The sequence below is a fragment of the Lynx canadensis genome, chromosome B1, assembly GCF_007474595.2.
Source record: "Lynx canadensis isolate LIC74 chromosome B1, mLynCan4.pri.v2, whole genome shotgun sequence".
In the NCBI taxonomy this organism is placed as follows: Eukaryota; Metazoa; Chordata; class Mammalia; order Carnivora; family Felidae; genus Lynx; species Lynx canadensis.
In genome coordinates this window covers 202,654,072-202,670,030 of record NC_044306.2, presented here as the reverse complement: position 1 = coordinate 202,670,030, position 15,959 = coordinate 202,654,072, and the positions used below count along the sequence as shown (strand labels likewise).

The following is a 15,959-nucleotide window of genomic DNA, read 5'->3' as shown; positions in this document are numbered from 1 at the left end:
ACTTGGGACGATCACTCTTTGCCGTGGGGAGTGGCTGCTGTGTAGACGTGGGATTGCAGCAGCATCCCGGCCCGGCCAGCAAGATGCCCGTAGCACCCACAGCCCAGCTGTGACGGCCACACACATCTCCAGACGTTAGTCACCTGGGGACAACGGTCCTCACCCTCCTGCCCACCTGTCCTTCCTCTCACCAGCTCCTGGTGTCACCCACAGCCACCAAAAGTTACCAATTCCCCTCCCTCCCTGCGGGGCCAGAGCCCAAGTGCCTCACTCACTGGGTGGAGCCGGCCACTGAGGCCGAGAGCGGGCGAGGGGCTCCCTCTGGGGGCTCCAGCAGGTCACGGGCACAGCCATGCCCGGCACACGCCCAGCCCGGCCACCCCGCCCGCTGCACAGAGACCCCACAGCGGGAGCCAAGGGTCAGGGGGAGGCGTTTTCACGGTCTCCTTGGCCGCGGGCAGATCTGACGCTCCTCTGTGGGTCCCAGGGGCCGGAGCAGGGGGTACAGCTGCTTCCTCGGGCAACTCCTTCCCTCTGGGAGGTGTGGCCTTGTCTCCCTGGCGGGACAGCTGTGAGGGTCACACTGCCAGTGTCCTGGGGCTGCCGTGACAGAGCTCCACAGACCGGCTGCCTCGGTCCCTCCCCGTCTGGAGGCCAGAAGTCTAAATCAGGCCTGGGCGGGCCTGCGCCCCCTCCCGAGGCTCCTTCCCCACCCTCCTCCATCCACTCCAGCTCTGCTTCCAAACTGCCCAGCCCAGCGGGGCCTGCCCAGCGCCCTGTGCCTCTGCCCTCACAGCCCTGGGGACCGGTGATGCCCTCGTCCGTGTGAAGGACCCACCGCGCATTGGAAGTTGGATTCTCCTTGCCCCCCCTCTGCAGGATGGGTGCTCCTCCCCTGCGGCCACTCTCCGGGGCGGGCCTGCCTCCCCCATCCAGACACAGGGGCCCCAGCCCCCTTTGCAGGGCAGCTGGCCACCTGCGGATGCCCACGGATGGGCCCACAGCACCCCCGGGCCCCCCTGTCACCCCTCCGGCCTTCTCACCGGAGGGGAGAGCTCCTACCACAAGGGGTAGGAGGTGGGCACCTGCATCTGTGGACAGCACCTTGAAGGTCAGCTCTGCCGCGCTGGCCACACGACCTTGGCGTTTTGGATTCTCACGGAAGCCCCAGACGGGGTCAGATGCTATTCTGCGGTCTTAGTCTCGGTCATCGTGAGGATGAAACTAGACGCAGGAATTGCTCTAACAGACCAAGTGCAGACCATTGCTACAGCTGCACGTAAATGTCTGTTCATTTTACAAATGCCCGTGTCCAGGCTCTCCGGTGGCCGAGGCCCACGGGCACCAGGGGCAGAGCTCTCCAGGCAAACGAGAGCTCTCGGCTGCCCACCCCTCGTTATGCCCCTCGCAGCCCGGGGTTGGCCTGTGCCACGGCCCGGGGGACCCCGGGGGCTGCTCCTGGGCACCAGCACGGAGACCTCCCTCTCCGCCCCCTGCGTGCCCTCCACGCATCCCCCTGCTCCTCTCAGCCTCCGCCCCGAGCCCGTGAGGTGCGACCCCCGGCTCTCCAGCCTGCGCTCCAGAACCCCACCGTGCGCACGACACCAGATGCTTGGCCTCTTCTCCCTTTGTTTTTCTGGAAATTGTGCTGAACGAGGTCTCAGATGGGCTCCACATCCATAACAGGGTCTGGACACACTTCCTCTCCTGGCCATTGTCCCCCGCTGCGGCCCGAGACCCCGCATCCTGTTTGTCTCCGCAGCTACGCTCTTGGTCCAAGGCCGGGGGCGGGGGTTTCCCAGGGCCTCCCCGAGCGTGCCCAGCGTTCGTCCGCGCTGCAGAGCACCCAGACTCCACAAGATGCACCCCAATTCCCCACGGCACACCCCAATCCGGTGTCTCGACTTTGCACGGCGCACCCGGACTCTGCTGATCGCACCGACCCCAGAGAATGCAGCCCTAAGCACAGGGGTGCCGGATTCTGCACCGTGCACCCCCAACTCCGGAGTGCACCCCAATTCCGCAAGTGCACCCCAGGAACCCTCCAGAGGAAGAACACGAGCTTTCTAGGTCAGGGGACTTTGCAAACAAGGGTCCCTCGTGGAGGCTGGGTATGCGGCCGGCCCACACTGCCCAGGCTGTGAGTCCCTCTGGGAGAGCCTGTCACTCCCGGGGTCTTGATGCCCCCCTTGCAGAAGGTGGAGTCCCACGTGGAGGTCTCTAAGTGCCCTCCCCCCACCCACCCACGCCTCAATGGCTCTGGTGCCTAACAAGGCTGCGGTAATAAATCCCATCACACTTGCCAAGAAGATGCTAGATGCGTGGGTTAGAGCCCTCCTGGCGTGAGTGTTACCGCCACGCGCTGGACGCAGAGGCGGCTCCCGCCCAGGGTCGCGGGGCCCGCAGGCAGTGGCGCCAGCCGGGGTCTCAGGTCCACCCAGCACCGGGGTGGATGCCCTGACTCCCAGGAACCCGGAGAGCAAGTCCGGTCCGAGGCCGGCGTTTGCCAAGTCATCAGACCCCATGCTTCGAGCACCACAGTCTGATTTTAATTCTCTCGGACGGCAATTCTGCCCCTTTTCACATCACAGGGACCGGCCGATGTCTCGCTGAATCGTAAGGTGCCGGGGGGGCACGTCTGGAAGCTGCCCAGCTGGCCACAGACTCCAGTGTCCGTAGAGCTTTTCCGAGCACCTGCCTCTGGGGCCCGCCTTTCCCCTCCTCCAGGAAGCCCGCGTGCAGGTATGAGGGTCCTGGGCGGAAAGCAAACCAAACCGTGAGGGCGGCGCTTTCCCCGACAGAGGGGCGAGCACGTTTGGGAAGCGGGATGGCTCGTGTCCCGCATTTTGCCGCTCGGGACGAAGAGACACGTGTTCTAGCCAGTGTGGAAGCCGTGGGCACGACTCCCCGCACCCGGGAGAGCACGCGTGTCCGCGGAAGGCCGGGGCCTGACACACCACAGCCCACGCCCAGGGTGGGAGGCTGGCCTGGCCTGTGTCCTCTGTGCGGCCTCGGGGAGTCGCACAGGACTCGGAGGACACGGAGGCTCAGAGAGGGGACGGGGGGAAGGAGCCGCACGGGCAGGGCCTCCCCGAGGGGTCATGTGGACGGTTATGCTGAAGCACACGGAGCCTGGCACTCTACGTCCCTTGACCACACGCTGTCACTCGGTCCCTGTCTCCCCAGTGTCCTTTGCAGGGAAGACAGTCTAAGGCTTCCTTCCAGATGGAGGCTGTCCCAGGTGGCCCTGGGAAGTACCCAAACCGGTTATGTGTCCTTCCCTTGGGAAAGTCTGCACCACCCAGGGGACCAGCTGCACCTACAAGCCCCCAGCCCAGCCCAGCCCAGCCCAGCGGCTGTAACTTCCAGGATGCTCTCCCAGGGTTCCTGGCGGCCCCTCTCCCGCCCTAAATCCGCCTGACTCCACCCTGGACCCCACCTTGTGATACAGGCAGAGATTTCTTTCCTCCGAGCCCTTAGGCAGCTCCTGCCGAACCCGGGGCGCTGACTCACCCCTGCTCAGGGGGGATGGAACCCCGGGCTGCAATCCAGAGCTGGGACGCCAGGGGCTGAGGGGGCCGTGCCTTTCACCCTTCGCTTATTTCTTATTGTTTAGCTCTTGGGGCAGATAGCAACAGCTGTGGTCAAGTGAAGATAAAAGGCGATTCTGAATTTCGTCACGTCCTCCTAAGGTATTTCCAGTTCTCTGGGACTGCGACCCAGGCCTCCCCCGGCCCAGCTGGGCTCCCCAGGACACCCTCCCTTGCCCGTGGCCCGGCGTCTTGCTAGATCCCCTACTCGATCTTGAGATAGCTCTGCTCTCTGGGGTTCGACGCTACCCGCCCCCCACCCGCATCAACGATCTTGGCCCTCCCATCTCCGCTCTGCCTTCCAGGCTCCCGGCCATCAGGTCCCACAGGCAAACTGGGGAGACAGACCTGGAAAGAGACTGGGACAAAGTAGCACGGTCCTTACAGGGGCAAAGGGAAGCCTGGGACGGAAAGGAGAGGAGGAGAGAATCAAGGAAGACTTCTTGGAAGTGGAGGCCTCTGGGCTGAGTCTTTCAAGACGAGGCCAAGAGGGGGTGTTGCAGAGGTCTTCCCGGGGCCAGGGCCAGACAGAAGAGCCCTTAAACCCAGCCTCCACCTAGACAACCCGTATCCAGACACGTAGCTCTGCGGCGTTATGGAAGCTGGAGAGGCCAGGTCACGCTCTTGCCCCCAGGGTTAATCCACAGCCGGTCAGAATGGTGAATCTCAGGAATGCAGAGGCCCCCAGGGGCGGTAGGGTAGGGTGCGCGACTTCTCCCTACTCCCTGGGCTCCGGGTCTCTCCAGCCGCCCTGGGCGGTAGAAAACAAGACCCGCTGAGGCCACACAGGCAGTTCTAGAGCGGAGGTGACAACGCGTTCTCATCAGGCGGGTCCAGGCCAGGGGAGCGTGAAACAGAGGATGCCACGTAGGCGGTAGGCGGCGTTCACGCAAATGGTCCACAACAGGTGCACCTTGTGCAGGTGAGACCTTGTATACAAAACAGGGGTTGGATCCGGCCCTCAGAGTGGGCCCTGCTCTGGAGAATGGGTGGGGTGGGCACACGTGGAAAAGCATCTCAGGATTCCCCCCCCCCCACACCCGAGGCAGGAAGGAGCCAGCCCACAGGCGTTCCCTGCCGCCCTGGGATTGGGATGTACAAAGGTTCAAGCGGCGCGGGGTGGGGGCCAGTCCTGGCGCCGGGGACGGGGCACAGGCTTGGAGCTGCCACAGGGGAGAGTACATGAAGCTGCGTCCTGCCCCCTCCAACCCCTGGTCGTGGCTGTACCTGCAAACACAGTTAAATTGTCAAGTATTAGCGAGAACCAGTCCTTCGCGTGTAGGAGAGGAGCGTCAAATAAACCCAGGTGACTGGGGAAAGAAACCGAGACTCAGGAAGAGAACGCCCCTCAGCCAAGGTCGCGGGAAACAGGGTCCCCAGCGTTCCCGTGGTCCACGCTAAGAACACCCCGTCGTCTTTCCCGGTCTCTGGCTCCCCACCTGTGTGATGCAGATGTGACCCGGCCTAATGCAATTTTCCAGACAGGCAAACAGACGGGGCAGCACGCACCCTCCGGGGCCCATGTCCCTGAGCCCCACCCGGGTCTAGGAACCCGGAAGGTCGGGCTGGACATGCCCGTCGGCACGCCCGGGTCTGAGGACAGATGCATCGGGGATGGAGACAGACTCCGCGAGCCTGGAGCCTGGCAACCCAGCTGCCACCGGCCACACAGAAAGGGCCAGAACGGGGGCCGTGCTCAGCAAGGCACCGCCTGTGTTTGTTATTTTTGGCCTCAGCGGCTGAAAATGCCCCAATCAAAGATGAGCAAAGCTCGAGTCGGCGAGATTTCAGGAACTGCTCTTTGCAAAACAAGGATATTGGGACCAAACAGGCCTGTGATGACTGACGGCCACCCCGGGCCGGGTCACAGGCTGTAGGAAGCTGTCAGCAGTTGCCGAGCCTCGGCCGGGACTGATGACGCTCCCCGCCTCCTCCCTCCCGTCCCCCCCCCCCCCCAGGTCATGACCATCCGGCCTTCACGCCAGGGACTCGCTGACTCGGCCGGGCAGGGCGGCCCGAGAGCTGGCCGGGCGCTCCTCCAGACCACGCTCCTGCATCTGGAGTGGCCAGGGAGGCCAGGTGCTTCCAGAAACGGAGACTTAAGTGGGGTGCCCCTCCTTGCACCCCAAATAATACGCCTTGGGTCCTCAGAGGAAGCCGGTTAGAAGGCATAGAGACTATCTTCACTGCCCGCCTAGGGAGCCTGTGCCTCACGCCTGCAGGGGCGCCACGGTGCCCGCCAGCTCTCAGTAGCCCCCTCCTCGACGAGGGATGGGGTCCCAAGGGGCCACACGGCTGCGAGTGGCCAAGTCTCAGGAGCACCCCGGTTTCTCCCTTTGCGGTACAGGCGCGTCCTACCCACAGGACCGTCTGGCTGTGGGCCGTGGGGTGACCCAGGGCGGGGTGCACGGAGGAGGCGGGAGTAGCGGCCCGAGTCGCCCCGGCTTACAGACGAGACCCCAGGGACACCCTGATCCCACTGAACCTTGCTCCCCAGAGCAGCAGCATTCCTGACTCTGGGTGTGGGACCCCGGCTGGAATTCTGGACATTCCCCGGAGCCCAGTCACCAGGGGGCGGATCTGGAAACTCGCTTACGCAAACATTAACCCAGCAGAGCACACACTTCCCAAAGGCCTCCCGGGCGTGAAGGTGAAGTCCTCCCAGCCCCGACCCATCTCCCTGGAAACCAGGCCCAGGTCGGGGCAGTTGGGGGGGTGGGGGGGGCAGGCTTAGGCGGGAATTTCCGCAGGACTCACTCCCGAGGCCCCCTTGGCCTGTGTTGGGACACGCAGGAGGGTGGCCCTGTCAGCCCCCAGGTCGCTGAGGGCATCCGGGGGGCACGTATTGTCTGGCTACTTCCCCTCTTCCTGCTCCCTTCCCAGCAGCACCTCCTTCCCTGCTCAGCCCGGCCTCGCCCCCCCACCCCCACCCCTGCCTCAAAACCGGCCTCGTCCAGGCCACCGGCTCCCGCCACGTCCGCCTCCCTGTTTTCTCGGTCCAATGGACCATATGCCCCCTCCGAAGGCCTCTTTCTGCACCTGCACCGGCCACACCTCTCCGCCCGCACCGGCCCTGTGCGCTCACACAGTTGGGGACTTCTGGAGCCGTCTGTCTGTCCACACTGGTGGTTCCAGGGTGCCATCTCTGAGCCCTGGGGGCGGAGCTGGAGCACAAGGCACTCCTCTTGGGGGGACCTGGACACCTGCCCCCCACGGCCCCCCACTCGTGGCCATCTGAGCCCCCGGCCCCGGCCCTGCATTTGCACGTCCCTCTCCCTGGTCAGCTTCTCCACCAGGCTCTGACCGCCACTCGCCAAAGCGTCCCGCTGGCCCTGCCTCCTTCCAGCCTCCCTGAGCCGAGCGGCACAAGCCCCCCCCTGCCCCAGCCCCCAGCGCCCTGAGCTCGTCTGCACTGTAACTGGGGTCTCCATAGAGGCTGTCGCTTGGTTAACACACGAGGACCCACAACGGGGGCGCCTCAGGGGCGTCGATGGGCCCCACACGCGCTTGTGAAATGACGGAGACACAGAGCTGCTGAAGGGCGCGGTGGGCGGCCCAAGCCCCGCAGGACCCTGAGCGCCAGCCTGGGAGCACAGATCTGCCTGCCGGGCGCGCAGAAGGGGCGGATCCCTGAACGACGCCCCTCGGAGGCCCTGAGCCCTACAGACGCTGACCTTTTCCACCTGCCCATTACCCAGGGGCTCCCTTTCTTCCTGGCCTCCGGGGGGGGGGGGGCCAGCTGGGCGGACGAGACCCGAAGCGAGTGTGAACGGCACCGGGCGGGCCCTGGCCACAGCACTTGTGCCCTCTGACCCATGTCACAGAGACGGGGTCAGGGTCACAGCCTCCTCCGCACGGCCCGCCATGGGCTCTGAGCCCCACACCTGTGCCCGTCCCACGCCGGCCTCCCAGCCGCGAGCTCTCATGGGCCGTGTCACGGCTTCCGTGACAGCCTAGCGGCCACCCCCAGGGTCCCCTCTCACTTGCTGTGGGATGTGCACCTCCTCCCCCTCCCTCTCCAGCGTGCAGAGAGCGTAGCTCTGGGGTCCAGCCACCCCATGCACCGGTTCCCGTGGACCCGACGCTGGCTGTGCGCAGCGTGCGGAGAGGGTCGCACAAAGCAGAGCTGTTACGGTCATTACTATACAATGAGGGCAAGGCTCGGGGGCTGCAGCACCGCCCAGCCCCGCACCTGCCGGCCCTACTCGGTGCCCGGCCCAGGGCGTCAGACAGCCCCGCCTGCAGAGCCCTCAGCCTACTGGTGACAGGAGCCAACGAAACGTATGGAGACAGGACAGCACAGCCGGAGCGACCGTGACAGGGGATGCCCAGAGAGGCCGGGGCCACCACACGGCCAGGATCCCGCCTGGGGACAGCCGGGGAGGCTGCCTGGAGGAGGCGCTCGGAGCCAAGCCTGGGCACGTGAGCTACATCCCCCAGCTTGAGCTAAACACAAAGCCTAGGGCTTCTTATAGCCCCAGAAAGTAGGAAGTGGGAGGGAGAGAGGGACAAAGGACAGACAGATGGATGGATCCCACCCTGGTGGGATGATGTCAAAGGGACACAGGAGCCAATTAAGAGCTCCCAATGGCCAAAGCGAGAGCACTAGGAGCATCAAAATAAAGTAGAATCGGGTTGTAACCCAAGGTATAAAATAAACATCCTCAGCTGGGCCTGGCCTCTCCTCTGAGTCCCCATCATCGCCCACCCCACTCACCCCATCAGGGAGGACAGGGAGCTGCCCGCACATCACCCCTCTCGGCCCTTCCCCGCCGTGAGCGAGGGCTTTGCACGAGATGCTCCTCTGCCTGGAGCACAGTCTTCCCTCCCCGGCGAACTCTCACGCCTCCTTCCAAACACGACTCGGCCCTCACCGCCTCTGGGAGCCTTCTGGGATTGCTCCCGCTTGTGGGAGGGGTTGGCAGAGGAGGGGAGGGAGCGCTTTGCCTTTGCCCTGTCCACCTGGGCCCAGCCGACCCTCCCACAGCTCAGCCCTCACCGCACCCCTGCAAGTCTCCCAGAGCCGGCTGAGGGCGGACAGGCACTGTGCCCTCTAACAGGGTGCCCGGTGCCTGGCGGGGGCTCGGCGACGTCCTGTTCACTGACCTGAATCCTAGGCTAACGGGCGCCTTGGGTGAGTCATTTGCCTGTCAGCCTCAGGCACCCTATCCGTGGGCAGGACAGGGTCTGGGACGGGGGCGTGGGTGCCCCATAATTACGGGAGAGAGCCCGGTGACGCCGGGCCACGCTCAGGGCCCGAGCGCCGGGCACCTGCAGACACAGCCTCTTTTTTTATCTAATTGTATCTAAAACAGTTCAGATTTAGAGAAACGTCGCCCTGAAAGCACGCAGCTCCCACACACCCACACCCGGCGTCCCCTGCGGTTAACGCGTCCCATGCCTGTGGCACGCTTGTCACACTTGGTGAACGAGTCACACACTGACTCGTCATTATTCACCAAAGCCCACACTTGGTTCAATTGCCTCCGTTTTACCCTGATGTCCTTCCAGTCCTCAGAGCCACCGAGGGCACCACCACATTTGAGTGTCCCTGCTCTTCATGACCTTACTTTTGGGAAGGACTGGCCACAACCTTGTTTGGGGAATGTCCTTCCGTCGCGATTGGTCTGGTGTTTCCCCATTTCAAAAAAAATTTTTTTTTAATTTATTTTTGAGAGAGAGAGAGAGAGAGCAGGGGAGGGGCAGAGAGAAAAGGAGACACAGAATCGGAAGCAGGCTCCAGGCTCCGAGCCGTCAGCACAGGGCCTGACGTGGGGCTTGAACCCACGAACCGTGAGATCGCGACCTGAGCCGAAGTCGGACGCTTAACCGACGGAGCCACCCAGGCAGCCCGAAAAAAAATTTTTTTTAATGTTTATTTATTTTTGAGAGAGAGAGAGAGACAGAGACAGAGTGTGAGCGGGGGGAGGAGCAGAGAGAGAGGGAGACACAGAATCTAAAGCAGGCTCCAGGCTCTAAGCTGTCCGCACAGAGCCCGACGCGGGGCTTGAACTCACGGACCGCGAGATCATGCCCTGAGCCGAAATCGAGAGTTGGATGCTTAACCAGCTGAGCCACCCAGGCGCCCCTTCTCACTTCCAACAACCAAACCTGCTGCTGACCTGTCGCTGAGTCGGGCCAGGCCTGGGCCCCGCTGCCAGCGGCTGTTTTTAGCCGAAGCGCGCCTGAGAAGCGCCGGCCCTCTCAATGCGGGCCCTACGCCGCGCCAGAGGAAAGACCGAGCACCCCGCAGAAGAGCAGTGGGACCGGGTCCTGTCTGTTAAGACAGAGCAAATGATGCTCAAGCTCCCCAGCCAGGCGTGCAAAACGATCCCAAGGGACTCGGTCACCTCCCGGTTCAGCGAGACCGGGCCTCGGTCAGCCGGTGCCCGGGACCAGTGTGAGGGCGGGCGAGCCACCAACAAAACCGCGGCCCTGAGTGGCAGCCCCGCCTCTGGAATTCCCCCCGGGCACACGGCCACCCACCAAGGAGATGTCGGGGCTGCCAGGGCGTCCAGGCTCCTTACAACAGCTGCATCTGGGGAATAGCCCGGGCGTGGGACTGACATCGCTCCAGCCAGCACCCAGCGGCCAGCAGCACAGAACGGGAAGCTCCCCGCGGCCAACAGGGAAAGGTCCCCGAGACCCAGCGAGGGGGGAGACTGAGGCGCGGGGGTATGTGCGTCATGCTGCGTCTTGGGCTCTAAAGGCGGTCGGAACGCATCTGCGTTTGCTGGCGTTTGTGGAGGGAAACCGTGAGGGGAAGAAAGGAGCAGGGGGGTTCAGTAGGCGAAGCGCGGGCATTTTGCCGGGCGGTGAACCTCGTCACCGGGTGCTGTGACACCTTGTGCACACCACGTGTGCGGATAAGGACGCGGTAGGAGGTCGGGGCCGCCGGGACGGGTGCAGGGGGCGGAGCAGGGGTCCGTGTTACCGAGGCGTGAGCCACCCAAAGGCGGCGGCGGGTGGGCCAGACCGAAGCCAAAAGGAGCCACGCGTTCTCACCGGGCGCCAGCCGATATCGCCGCTCAGCACGGGGCAGGGGTGACAAATTCTCAGACTTCTGTACAGGTGCCGAGCCGCTGGAATTTGAACAATTAAGTAAATGGACGGTGGATGGTGAAAGCCAGGTTTGTCACTGTTGGAGTAGGGTTACAGAAAATCAAGGAGAGGGGCTGGAAGAATCCATACGGTGATGGATGACGGGCGGGGACGTCAGGTCTCAGTTAATACAGACACATTCTGCATACGGAACTGCTTACATCGGTGTGTGTAAAAAGTACTTAGACCCGCGTACGTAGACGGGTTAGACGCGCACGCGCTGACTTGCAGATACGTGCACACGCACGGGTCAGTACGCTCATACTTGCAGATCTGTGTGAAAAAGAGAAGACCTAGGTAGCCGCAAGCACGCCCAGAGTGCGGACAGATCTTGGGTCCTAAGACCATCCTCCAACTGAGGGAATCAGGACCCTTGGAGAAACGGCCGGCTCTAGGACCAGGCCAGCAAAGGGCCAGGGTGGGGCCTGACTTGTGGCGCCACAGAGGAAGGAAGTGAATGAGTGGGTGAGCGAATGGATGAAATCCCACCAGGACGGGGTGAGTCGAGGGGACGCAGGAGCCCACTGAGAGAGCTCCCAATGGCCAAAGCTAGAGTAACAAAATTAATTAGTGTCAGATTAGAACCCAAATTATAAGATATCCATGAGTCTATCCAGGATAAATCCATGAGCAAATACATAAAGGAGAGAGAAGGGACAGGTCTCTCCCCTGCAGATGAACCTCCAGTGATCTACGTGGAGACACCACCCCCGAGGAGGGGGGCCCCCTCCCCAGTCCTCACGTGGGCACCGAGCGCCGTGACCTCCCCGCTAAGAGCGCAGCGCGGGACGGCGGGGAGGGGGCCGTGCCGTGGGGAAGCCCGGCAAACCCGGCCGCGGCCGGGGGGTCAAGGTCAGCATCCCGGTGACGGCGGGTGCCCTTGACGGGACGCGAGGAGAGGGCACTCCACCACCCCGGTCTTCCTCCCGGGGACCCGCGATCCCCGTGTAAGCACGGGAGACGATCAGACGAGTCCCGGCCGAGGGACCTCGCACACAACCCCTGGCCGGGACTCCTCGCAGAAATCGTCGCAACATGGCAAGTCTGAGGAGCCGTCCCAGCCCCGAGGAGCCGGGAGACGGGCGGACAAAGCGTCCCGTGACGTCCTGGGCGGGCTCCTGGGCAGGGAGGGGACATTAGGGGAAGTAAGGAAATCCGAGCCAAGGATAGACTTTACTTAAGAATAAAGTCTGGTGGCTCAGTCCGTTAAGCGTCCGACTTCAGCTCAGGTCATGATCTCACAGTTCGTGGGTTCCAGCCCCGTGTCGGGCTCTGTGCTGACAGCTCAGAGCCTGGAGACCTGCTTTGGAGTCTGTGTCTCCCTCTCTCTCTGCCTCTCCCCTGCTCTCTCTCAAAAAAAATTTTGTTTATTAAAAAAAAAAGAACAATGGACCCTACTTGTGCACCAGCTGAGGCAAACGCACCCTTCTGATGTAAGATGTCAACGGTCAAGGAGCCTGGGTGGGAGGGTATGAGAACTCTGTGCTGGCTTGGCAGTGGTTCTGTAAATCTAAAACTGTTCTGAAAGGTGAAAAAGGTGGAACACCAGGATGCGGGTGGAGAGGGAACCATTAAGACCCACACACACTGGGGGTACAGCCGGGCCTGCAGCCGACTGCCTGGGGCGAAGTCCCAGGTCCACTTGCTGTGGCCCTGGGCCAGCCCAGGAGCCTCCCAGCGCCGCACCTGCACCTCCCTCAGCGGGGCTCAAGGACACCGAGGCAGGCCTTGGGCGGCCCATCCTAGCCCAGCCGCTACCCTCCAGGGGTCTCGGCCACGTTGCGGCACCCAGAGCCTCGGGCCTCTCCGTGTGAGTCAAGGAGGAGGAACCCTCACGGTCCGTCCCGAGAACCCTGCAGCCACTGGGGAGGGGGACGGTCACAAGGGTCCTTGTGCCTGTGCAGAAACTGAGGCTCAGAGCAGAGCAGCACCTGGGGCCACGGAGGGGCCCCTCGCCCCGGTCAGCCTGTGCCAAGTCCACAGCGGGGGTCGCAGGACTGTGGGGGCAAGGCCCCTCCCTGGTCTCGTCCATATCTGGCCCCATTCCTCTCCCCACGGCCCTTCCCTGCTCCAAGCCTCTCTCAGGCCCACCTCTGAGGGAGCTGTCGTCCCTGGGGCCGGCGGGGCGACAGGGACTTTGGCCCCTGGGGGCTGAGATGGGGGCTGGAGAAAGAGGGGGGGCAGAGAGCAGGGTGCTGAAGTCCAGGCAGGTAGGGCCGCACCAGGGCGAGGGAAAGCCAGGACCCCGGCCCCTGCCACCAGCCCAGGGCTGTGGCTCCTCTCCATGGTCACCAGCACAGACGGAGGCCGCTGACCCAGTGTGGGCCTGCACGGGGCCCCCGTGACTCTCTCACCCTACAGACAGGGACACTGAGGTACAGAGGGGCAGGGTCACTAGCTCCCAGGTGCTGGGCCAGGGTCAGAACCCCTGGGCCCACTGTCTCCTGAGCCCTCCGGGGCCCCAACCTGGGGGCAGGCACATCCCCCCCTCACAGTGGCCACCGCGACAACATCCAGCGTCACCTGCCGGCTCTCAGCTCCTTTCTCAGGCGTGGGGACACCAGGCTGGCCTTTCTTGGCCACCTGAATCCCGGCCTGAAGCAGCGCCCGCCCTGCTGCTCCCCGACCAGGCGGGATTGGAGGGCACGCCCCACGCACGCCCTCCCCTGACCCCACCTGTCCAGACAGGTGAGCCGGAGGCAGGCCGGGGGCTGCCGCCGCGTAGGGGTGGCTCCTCCCGGGGCAGATGCAGCCCAGTGGCTGGGGACTTACCCTGCCAGGGGGCAGACGCTGCCGGCGAAGGAAGGGAGGGAGGGAGGCCGCCTGGGTCCCTCACCTGCGGCTGCCGCGGACACTTGCCTCCTGGTCCCGGGCCCCACAGGTCGGTGGGTCCGGCCGGGGCAGGAGGCACACGCTTTAGGCCCCCAGGCTCCAATCAGGTGGCCCGATAGTCGCCCAGGTCATTGGTGGCGCCCACGACTACGGCCCGCCCCTCGAGTCTCCTCCCCCCTGACCTTCCTCCTCCTCATCTGCTCGGAAGTCCCCGGTCAGCATTCCCGAGCTGGGAGGGGAGGGGTGGCCTGGGGGGAAGTGCAGGCTCCAGGCCTGGTGTGCGGGAAGGAGGGGGGGGGGGGGACCCTCAAGGAGGAGGGAGGCCTGGCCCCTGCACGGCTGCAGGGGGCGGGGACAACCCACCGCTTAGCTGGGCTGAAGAGAGCTCGCCCCTCCAGGGGGCCCTGCTTCCTGTAGCTGGGCCTGGGGGCAGCCAGCCGGGGCACTCAGCAAACACTTATTGGACACCTACTGTGTGCCGGGCCCAGCGTGAGGCCAGCAGTGGGTCAGCGAAGGGGGGCAGGGTCTCTCGTGTGGGGTCCAGAGAAGCCCATATTTGCTCATGATGAGTCACCTGCCGTGTCCTTAAATTTGGAGTCTAGACTCCAAGGTCCGGCCCAGAAATCTGGATTTTCAACAAGTTCCCAAGTGACCTTTGACACCCGTGTCCCCAAAGGGCACGCCTACCTTCAGATTAAGCGACAGGTGGGCGCTGACCCTCCCGGCCCCGGCCCCTCCGCAGACCCCTGACCACGAAGGGAGGCAGACACCTGCCCTACCTCGTCAGTGCTCGTGAGGATAAGTGGCTCGCGACTGTTGGGGGCGGGCACCCCAGCTGTGCATTTTCACCAGGCATCCCGGTGACTCTCGGCCACGGGAGGTGATTCCTGCTGTCACGGGCAGAGGTGGGCAGGGAGTCACTGGCTCAGGAGTCGGGACACACTGGGCTGTGGGGCCTGAGCGCCCGTCCTCGTCACCCGTGGGGACGCGTGAACGAATGACCTAGGCAGTGTCTGAGGCGTTCTCCGCTTTGCGAGAGCGCGGGGTAGGATTCTGCACGGCCCTGCCGGCTGACAGCCGATGGCACCGGCCGGGCGGCCCCGACGTTGTCCAGTCTAGAGACCTTCTCGCAAAGCCTCACGGGCTTGTCCGTGTGTCCGGTGCTGCCCCAGGACGGGGCTCCTTCCAGGGAGGACGGCTGGGTCCCAGAGCTGCCACCCCCGTGAGGGCCACCCACCGCCAGCTGCCCTCAGCACGTGCAGCCTAGAGACTTCTGAATTCCTCTCAAGGATCCAGGGGGTAGAGATCACACGAGGAAGCCAGACGCCCGGCTGTTCCGGAAACTCCAAGAGCCTGGCTGCATGGGGCGGCTTTCCGGCCTGGCCCACTCGGGGCCGGGGAGCTTCCCAATGCCCACGGTCACGTGGGGGCTCCACTGATTCACTAGGTGGCATCTTGCAGGGACTGAGCTGTGACCCCGCTTTCCCGGGCCTAGTGGGGGCCCAGCGGCTAAGCCCCGTGGCTCTGTCCCCAGGAACCTGTCGGGCGTCCTGGGGCCCGTGGGGATCCTCCAAGCTCTCGGACGGTGCCCAGGGGAGGATGCCGGTCACCAGCCCGGAGGGGCGTAGAGGTGGTGAGGGTGAGGGCCTGCAGGGGGCCAGCACCCCACTCACGCCTTTGATCTCAAAGGCTCTGAGCACCCCACCGGGTCTGCCCTGGGCCTGCTGCCGGCTGGGACAATAAAGGCCCCAGGCCACACAGCAATGTGGATACAGTCTGATCCCGAAAGTCTGCAAGCAGGGGTCCTACTGTGGGACTTTCCCCTGCTGGAGTCTTGGGGTCTAGGAGCTCTGCCCACCCCCTACCCCGGCCTCGCAGTTTCTCTCACGGGACCACACTGGGTCAGGGCCCCTGTACTTTTTTTTAATGTTTATTGTTATTTTGAGAGAGAGAGAGCAGGGGAGGGGCAGAGAGAGAGAGAGGGAGAGAGAGACAATCCCCAAGCAGGCTCTGCACGGACAGCAAGGAGCCCGACGTGCGGCTCCAACTCACGAACTGAGAGATCACGACCTGAGCCGAGATCAAGGGTCGGAACGCTTCACCGACGGAGCCCCCAGGCGCCCCAGGGGCCCTGTGATTTTAATCCCGGCTCCATACAGACAATACACAGCCATCTCTGGGCCTCAGTTTCCCTGTTTGCAAGCTGGAAGTGTCTGTGCTGGGAGCCCTGTGGGTCAGACCACGGGGGTCACGACTCCTCCTCATCTGCGCGTGCGCGGTCCTGGCTGAGGGGCCCGTGTGGGGTGGCCCAATGCCTGTCCTTGCTCTTGGAGAGAGAATTCTGTCGGCGACACAGCGGTGTCCCACAGGCCCTCTGACCTAGTGTTGATGGGCTGAGGACGCGTGTAAGAAGCCCCAGGGCCTCCTTGGTGTGGA

General features: G+C 63.9%; 1 protein-coding gene across 1 annotated transcript in view; it reads right to left on the bottom strand.

Annotated features, from left to right (window-relative positions):
- Nucleotides 1-13,589, bottom strand: part of SH3TC1 (SH3 domain and tetratricopeptide repeats 1) — a 46,992-nt gene extending 33,403 nt beyond the window's left edge. Inside the window, exon 1 of the mRNA XM_030314290.2 lies at nt 13,464-13,589. The gene's annotated coding sequence lies outside the window, so the exon portion shown is untranslated. The remainder of the gene's footprint in view (nt 1-13,463) is intronic.
- Nucleotides 13,590-15,959: the final 2,370 nt, after the last annotated feature.